Raw genomic sequence first — 7,421 nt, forward strand, 5'->3', positions numbered from 1 at the left:
GTTTAAAACTTACAAGGGTAGGATCTGCATATGAGAAAGAACATATGGTGTTTGTCTTTCTATTCCTTAGGTACTTTGTGACTATTGATACTTTTTCAGGCTTTCTAGTTGCAATTGCCTTAACAGGAAGAGCAAAAAAAAAAAATGTAATCATTGCCTACATTATTTTTCTATGCTTGACGTTCCTAATCAGATTAAAACAGATTATGGAACTGACTATTACAGTCAAGCATTTGAGATGTTTTGTCAACAATTTAATGTTACCCATATTACTGGGATTCCTTATAATTCTCAGGGACAAGGAATTGTTGAATGTGTGCATTGCACTCTGAAAAATTTGGCTTTAAAAAACAAAACAAACAAAACAAATACAAAAAGGGAGAATTATATCCCTGTCCACATTATTAAAAGCACACTTTTTATTTTAAAAAATTTTAAAATTTAGATGCCAAGGAACTCTCTGAGAATCTATGGCACCCTACAACCAAGCATACTTATGCCTAGGTGAAATGGAAGGATTCACTTATTGGCATATGACATAATCCTTACCAGATATTTAATTTGGGGAAGAGGGTATGCTTGTGTTTTTTTCACAGAATGCAGAATCCCCCATCTGGATCTCAGACAGACTGATCCGACCAGTCCTGCCTTTCTCACACACAAAGGTATGCAGTGAAAAGAAGGAAGAAACAGAGAGAATGGATGCTCACAACAAAAATGAAGAAACTCTCCCTATTTCCACCACAGACTGCAACAACAAGAGCCACTTTGATGCCTACTTGGGGACAATTAAAGAAGCTGACTCATGAGGCAGAGGAGCTGGTACAGAGAATGGGCAAGACATTTTCATCAGAGACAATGTTTGTGGCTATGCTTGCCTTAATAGCTATGCAGGTGACTGCTGTAACATGAGAAAGTTTTTGGGCCACCTAAGCTACCGCTTCTTCATTTGATTGGGTGGAATAAACAGACTCCTATAAAGGTCATGATAAATAATTCAGAGTTATTAGGTAGATTTCAAGATTTTGGTAGGAACCATCATATTTTCAAGCATATAAATTATGAGGGAAGATCTGATGTGGTTCCTGTTTGCCTAGAGCCTAAAGGAACTAGCTGCACCAGTAGGGTGCTTGCCAGTAATGCTTTAGAAGAAGTAGTTTTAACCATGTGACAGGATATAGCAAATATTAAGGTTAAGTTAGCTACTAAGTGTCATGCTTCATTTCAGTATATTTGTGTCACACCATTACCTTATAATGCAACCATTGATTGGGAAAAGACTAACGCTCATTTGCAGGGAGTGTGGAAGGATGCAGATATTTTCATGATGTGGAACAATTGAAGGCAGAAATTTTAGATATTAGCAAAAGTCATTTGGATACTTGGAACATTGATGAAATGGCCAGTGATTTAAAAAATAATCTAAATGCATTGAATCCCTTGGATTGGGTTGAGTATATAATCTTGCTGGCTATTATAATTGACATTATTTTATTAGTGATTGTTGTGTTTCCACTTATCTTTAGAGTTCTTCTTTGATCACTAGCCATGACAAGGCAGGATATTCTGGAAATTCGTCTGAAAAATAAAAATGGGGGAAATGCCATACCTACTCCAGTTGTGTCTGTGTGACAAGTCCAAAAGCTTGGCCACAGTCCTGAGGCAAACAAGTTTCAAGGAAACTGGTCTCCTGGAGGTCCTTGGCATCCCTCAACTTAGAACATATTTGTCCTTGTGATAGTCGATGGAGGGTTTTGCACGCTTTCTTTCAGTATTGTTCTATTATAGGTATAGAGGTGCTCCCAAGGAATGATTTGACAAATAGCCAAGTTAGATTGGATGTTGTTTCCTGGCCTCCACCAGTGTTTCAACATCCTCTTCAATGATAAGCTGACCCTGGGCTTGGAATTTCATAAAGAATGTTACTTATTCAGATGAATTGCCTCCAGTGTTGAAAGAGAGATAGTAAAAGAAATCAGGCCTTGAAGTTTACTGGATAAGAGTTAATCCCAGTGCAAGTTCAACAAAGTAAACTTAGAATTCTCATTACAGTCACATATGGCAGACTACATTACTTAATAGAAGAAAGTTGGTGGGCTCCTCTGGTAGATGGAGTTCCCCCAGAAATACTTAGAACAACAGCTGAGTCACTCCCATATACAGGAATTTACAATGGTCTAGGAAGAAGTTGGGTTGTGGCCTAAGAAGGAACTAGAGTACTTCAGATAAGGTTGACTTTATCTCAGTTGTAGCCACTGCCTAGTTCCTACTGATTTTCATGTATGCATTTTCTGTTTTGTTTAAAGAATTATTATGTATCAGATAAGGTACCTTGATGTACCTTGGCTGTTGTATTACCTAACTTCATTATTTCTTCTGCAATGATTATAAAAGTCTGATGCTTACTTTGAGAAATTATACTCAGATTCAGCACTCTCTTGTATTCCTGTCTGTTTGTCACTCACTGACTCCTAGATTCTCCCTGGGTTGAAGGACCCTGACTGGGTCGGCCCATGGCACTACCTCACTCTATATAATATCTATATAATAGTTTTTATTTTCCTTAATTTTCTGCAAATTCCATAATTTCATTTTTATTCAGTGCTGAATAAAATTCCATTGTGTATATGCCTACATTTTTATTACCCATTCATCTGTTGTCAGATATCTAGGTTAATTCCCTAGATATTGTTAATAGACCATGTATGGATATGAAAGTATAGGTATTTTTATAAGAGAATATAGACTTCTGGGGACATGCCCAGAAGACCATTTTTTTTTTTTGCTTGTGAATACACCTCTGCTGTTGCTGTTGCTGTCATTGTTACACTGTTTTCTCTGCCAAAGTCACTCTCCCATTGACTTTGGAAACTGCCATTGCCATTTTGGATTCTCCAAGACTGAAAACCCTGCTGACTCTCCAAGAATCCTCTAGATTTTCAGAGCCAGTCTGATACTTCTGAAGCACACAGTCTAATGGACCGAGCATCATTACCAAATCTAGAGCATATCCAGTGTAAAGCCAGCCATTTGTGGACAATCTTAACAATAACATGTAAGCCAATGCCTTATTATATATTTTAAAAGTGTTTAAAATATATAATAATTCAAATAGTTCTTTTTCTCTAGAGCAGCTGCTTTCCACCTGTGGCTTTTGAATCTTTTAGGGATAACATATCAGATATCCTGCGCATCAGATATTTACATTACAATTCACAGCAGTAGCAAAATTATAGTTATAAGGCAGCAATGAAATAATTTTATGGTGTTGGGTCACCACACATGAGGAACTATATTCAAGGGTCTCAACACTGAGCAGATTGAGAAGCACTGCTCTAAAGAACCTCAAGTGACACACTATGTATTTTAGATTATCAGTCTTCTGTTACATGCAAATAGTTTTCTCATTTTATATCCTGTATCTTTTTATGGTTATTATTATTACTATTATTATAATTGCTGTAAATAAGCATTTTAATTTCATGTTATCCCACTTGTTAATTCTTGGTATTATTTTCTGTACAACTGGGGCCCCTTTCATGAAGTGTTTGATATGCTATATCTTATAGTATTGTACCAAAATTTTCCTTTTATACATTTAAAACTTTAGGTCTTACATTAAAGTTTTTCATCCAGTTTTGAACTGGTGTGTGTGTGTGTGGTGTGTGTGTGTGTGTGTGTGTGTGTGTGTGTGTGTGTGTACTGGATGAGTCATAGAGATCCAGCTGTACTCTTCTCCATATGGACATTCAGTTCTGTCATCACTGGTGTGTGTTTGTATGTGTCTGTGTATACCTTTGTGTGTGTGTGTGTGTGTGTGTGTGTGTGTGTGTGTGTGTGTGTATGTGTCTGCCTGTGTGTATACAGGGTGAGTCATAGAGATCCAGCTGTACTCTTCTCCATATGGACATTCAGTTCTGTCATCACTGGTGTGTGTTTGTGTGTGTCTGTGTATACCTTTTGTGTGTGTGTATGTGTGTGTGTGTGTGTGTCTGCCTGTGTGTGTACAGGGTGAGTCATAGAGATCCAGTTTTATCTTCTCCATATGGACATTCAGTTCTGTCATCTTCTTTGGATGAAGATGTTCTCTTTTTAAAAAGTGTTTAACATTTTTGTAAAAAAATTAGATGAGTGTATGTAGTTGTGGTGGGCTTGTTTTGGTGTCTTTTATTATGTTCCATTGTTCTACACTTCAAATTTTGTGAAAATACCTTGCTTTATAGTTTGTAACTATATCTCTGTAGTAAAATTTAAGATGTAGTATCCCTAGCATTGCTCTTCCTGCTAAAAATTTTGTCTATTGAGGGTCTTTTGTTCTTTACTATGAACTTTTGGAGATATATTTCTAGTTTTGTGAAAAGTGTAATTTAAATTAAAAACATTTATTTTATGCATATATACCTAAGAATTTGTGTGTGCACCATGTGTGTACATGAGCCTGCAGAGATCATAAGAGGCATCAGATACCCTGAGACTGTAGTTAAAGATGATAGGGAGCTGCCATGTAAATGCTGAGAACTGAATCTGTGCCCTTTGCAAAAACCATAAGTGCTCTTAACCTCTGAGTCACCTCTCTAGACCTGTAATTGAAATTTTTATGGAGCTTGTGTTGAATATGTAAATAACTTTAAGCAACATAGTCTTTAATGCTTCATAATATAGCTTTCACTTTTCTAGTGTCCTTTTCAGTTTCTTTCTTTGGTGTCTTAAAGTTTTAGTGTGTTTCCTTCAGAATGCTGCCTTTCCCATATGTGACTCATCATTCAATCATAGAGAATTGCTTTTCATGTGCAGGTTTATAAAAACGAGGCCCTTCTGTAGCCATGGGATAGTCTGCCCCACTTCTCTTGTGTGACCTTTCTTTATTCAGTGGCTTTCTTGTGTTGAAATTATTCTTCTTAGATTTACTTCTTCCTTTGCCATTACTGAACAGGTGTCTTCATGTGTCCTTTAACAGTGAGAAATGCTTGTTATAGAAATTATATCTTTTACTTGAAAAGCCCCAAATGTGTCCTTTCATTACTATCCAAACATGATTTACTCCCTGTCTCTGTAAATATATTTAGTTTCTGGAGAACATGCATAATTATAGTTATGTTATTTGTCTTCATAGAAAATACATGGTGCTTCCCAACATGTTTAATATCTACCAAGGAAGCTTGATAACCATTATAGTTTTCCCTCAGCTATTTATTCAATCTATGTTAATCTGGTATGTTTCAATTTAAATAAATTTTCAACCAAAATTTTCATGACAATTAGTAACAAATGATATTACTGTTCTATGGAGAGGTCTTAGCACAGCTGTATGAGAGATCATATACTTAGTAATATGTAGACTAATAGCTTTGAATCCTGGCTCTGCCAGGATTTTCTAACTTCATGAGCTTAGCAAAGTTATTTGTCCTAGTGCTTTAATTTCTTCATCTCTAAAATTATGTATCAAGGACAACCTCACTGGTTTGTAGAGAAGGCTAAGACATTTTAACTCTGAATTGGTTATCCTGCTACATGGATTAATGTGAACTAATCTTGGCTCTAAGGACAGTTACAGCTAGTAGATTATATGACAGATAAGAGAAACAAAGAAAAAAAGAGATGTGGATATAATGAGTAGAGTAAGATAGTGGAAAAATTTCCAAGCTTTACATAATTTAGAAACAATTGAAAAATACTAAGCACATCTCAGGGAGAGTATCTTGTGTCAGCTTTGCATAGTGAGACATTGCTCAGCTCATAGAAAGTGAATTTTAAGGAGTGGAGAGAAAGGTTCAAAATGGAATACTGGGCCAAACTGGAAGAAATGAAGGAGAATCAGGAAGGAGAGAATAACAAAATGAGATGGTCAGAAAGACAGAAAACTTATAAAGTTCTCTGTGATTCCTTCATTCCAGAAGAGGGGGCTTGGGGCATATAGGGAGTGGCTGTGTTGAAAACAAGAAATGTAATCATAAAAGTTGATACTGATGAGGTCTGAAGTTTAGAATAAAATTTATCAGAGGTAGCTTATTTTTAGAATCAGAGGTAGCTTATTTTTAGAATCAGAGGTAGCTTAGTTTTAGAATGTCTTAAAAGAAAAAAATTATCTAAAGAATACTATAAGAAACTACTTGGGCTAATGGCCTAAATGACCTATTGATTCTTTGTGGAAATATTTTAACAACCTGCTTATTCTGTTTAAGATAGAAAGGTATGAGATGGATCTAAGATGGTGACTGTTGAACTGTAAACCACTTCTTCGACTAATCATCCATCTGCTGAAGAGGCAATAACAGGATTTAATCATGAGGTAGCCAACCCAGAGCACTTTGTTAAACATCCTTTATGGAACAGGGGAGCACTCCAATTTATAAAAAATGATAAAAACAAGACTTGACAAGCAAATCTTCCATTGCTTTCTAAGAATGATACTATTGAAGACTTTCTTTTTTGGCTCTGTACCACCATATCCAGTTGTTTAGTAATTTAATGCCTTGCTATGACTACTCATTTTTTTTAAGGACTATATTGAGCCTATGTGGGAAGATGAAAAAAAAAAACAAATGAGGAGAATGATGGCTAAATATATGGAACAAACTGCAATGATGAGATGACCTTGATTTTTTCTTGCTGGAGATACTGCTGTGCTTTATTGGAGAATCTTTTGATGAGTACATGATGATGTATATGGAGCTGTTGTTAATATGAGAGCTAAGGGTAATAAGAGAGTAATATGGACAGACTACTAAATGTGAAAACAGCGATGCAATAACATCCATACAGAGGGTATACAAGGAAAGATTAGGACTTCCTCTGAAGGTAGTGATTGGTTATCAGTCTCACACTGACACAGCTATAAAGAGTGGATCTACCACTAAAAATAGTTTTGTTGTTTAAGAAGATACCTTCTGAGTATTGTCTCAGGAGTCTGCATCATGCTATTGAGATTGGGACATGAACCAAAGTCTTGTCAAAGTAGAGTGGACGGAATTGAACTTGATTCCAGCTAAATGTTACAATGATGTAATGGAAGTCTCATTAGCCTTTGTCTTATACTTCTGTGTTAATTCTCTCCCATCTGCCATTTTTTGCTAGAGTGTCCACTGTACTCATCAAAGAATTACAGTATATGTCATTGCAGAACCCATACATGTGGTCCAGGCCCACTCTGTTACAGCCATTTAAAATTACCAACACACACACACTTGCCTTTTCATAGTAATTGAAAAAGGACTTGCATTCATATTACCTTAGTCAGGAAGAGATCCATTTCTGTGCCCCTCCACTTGGATGTGAACTTTGCTGGACTGAGAGTCTGAGGACTACTTTCCAGCAACCTTCTTTTCCCTTTCATAGCATTGTCCTTGCTATCTTCTGGCTTATGACTGCTATGTTTTAATTTATTTGCTTTCCTCCTTGATAACACTAATGATTCTGATTTC

The 7,421-nt window shown here is 36.1% G+C and overlaps 1 pseudogene; it reads left to right on the forward strand.

Annotated features, from left to right (window-relative positions):
* Window positions 1–6,208: 6,208 nt before the first annotated feature.
* On the forward strand, window positions 6,209–6,876 carry LOC116095369 (annotated as a pseudogene).
* Window positions 6,877–7,421: the final 545 nt, after the last annotated feature.

Source organism: Mastomys coucha, unplaced genomic scaffold, assembly GCF_008632895.1.
Source record: "Mastomys coucha isolate ucsf_1 unplaced genomic scaffold, UCSF_Mcou_1 pScaffold18, whole genome shotgun sequence".
Taxonomy (NCBI): Eukaryota; Metazoa; Chordata; class Mammalia; order Rodentia; family Muridae; genus Mastomys; species Mastomys coucha.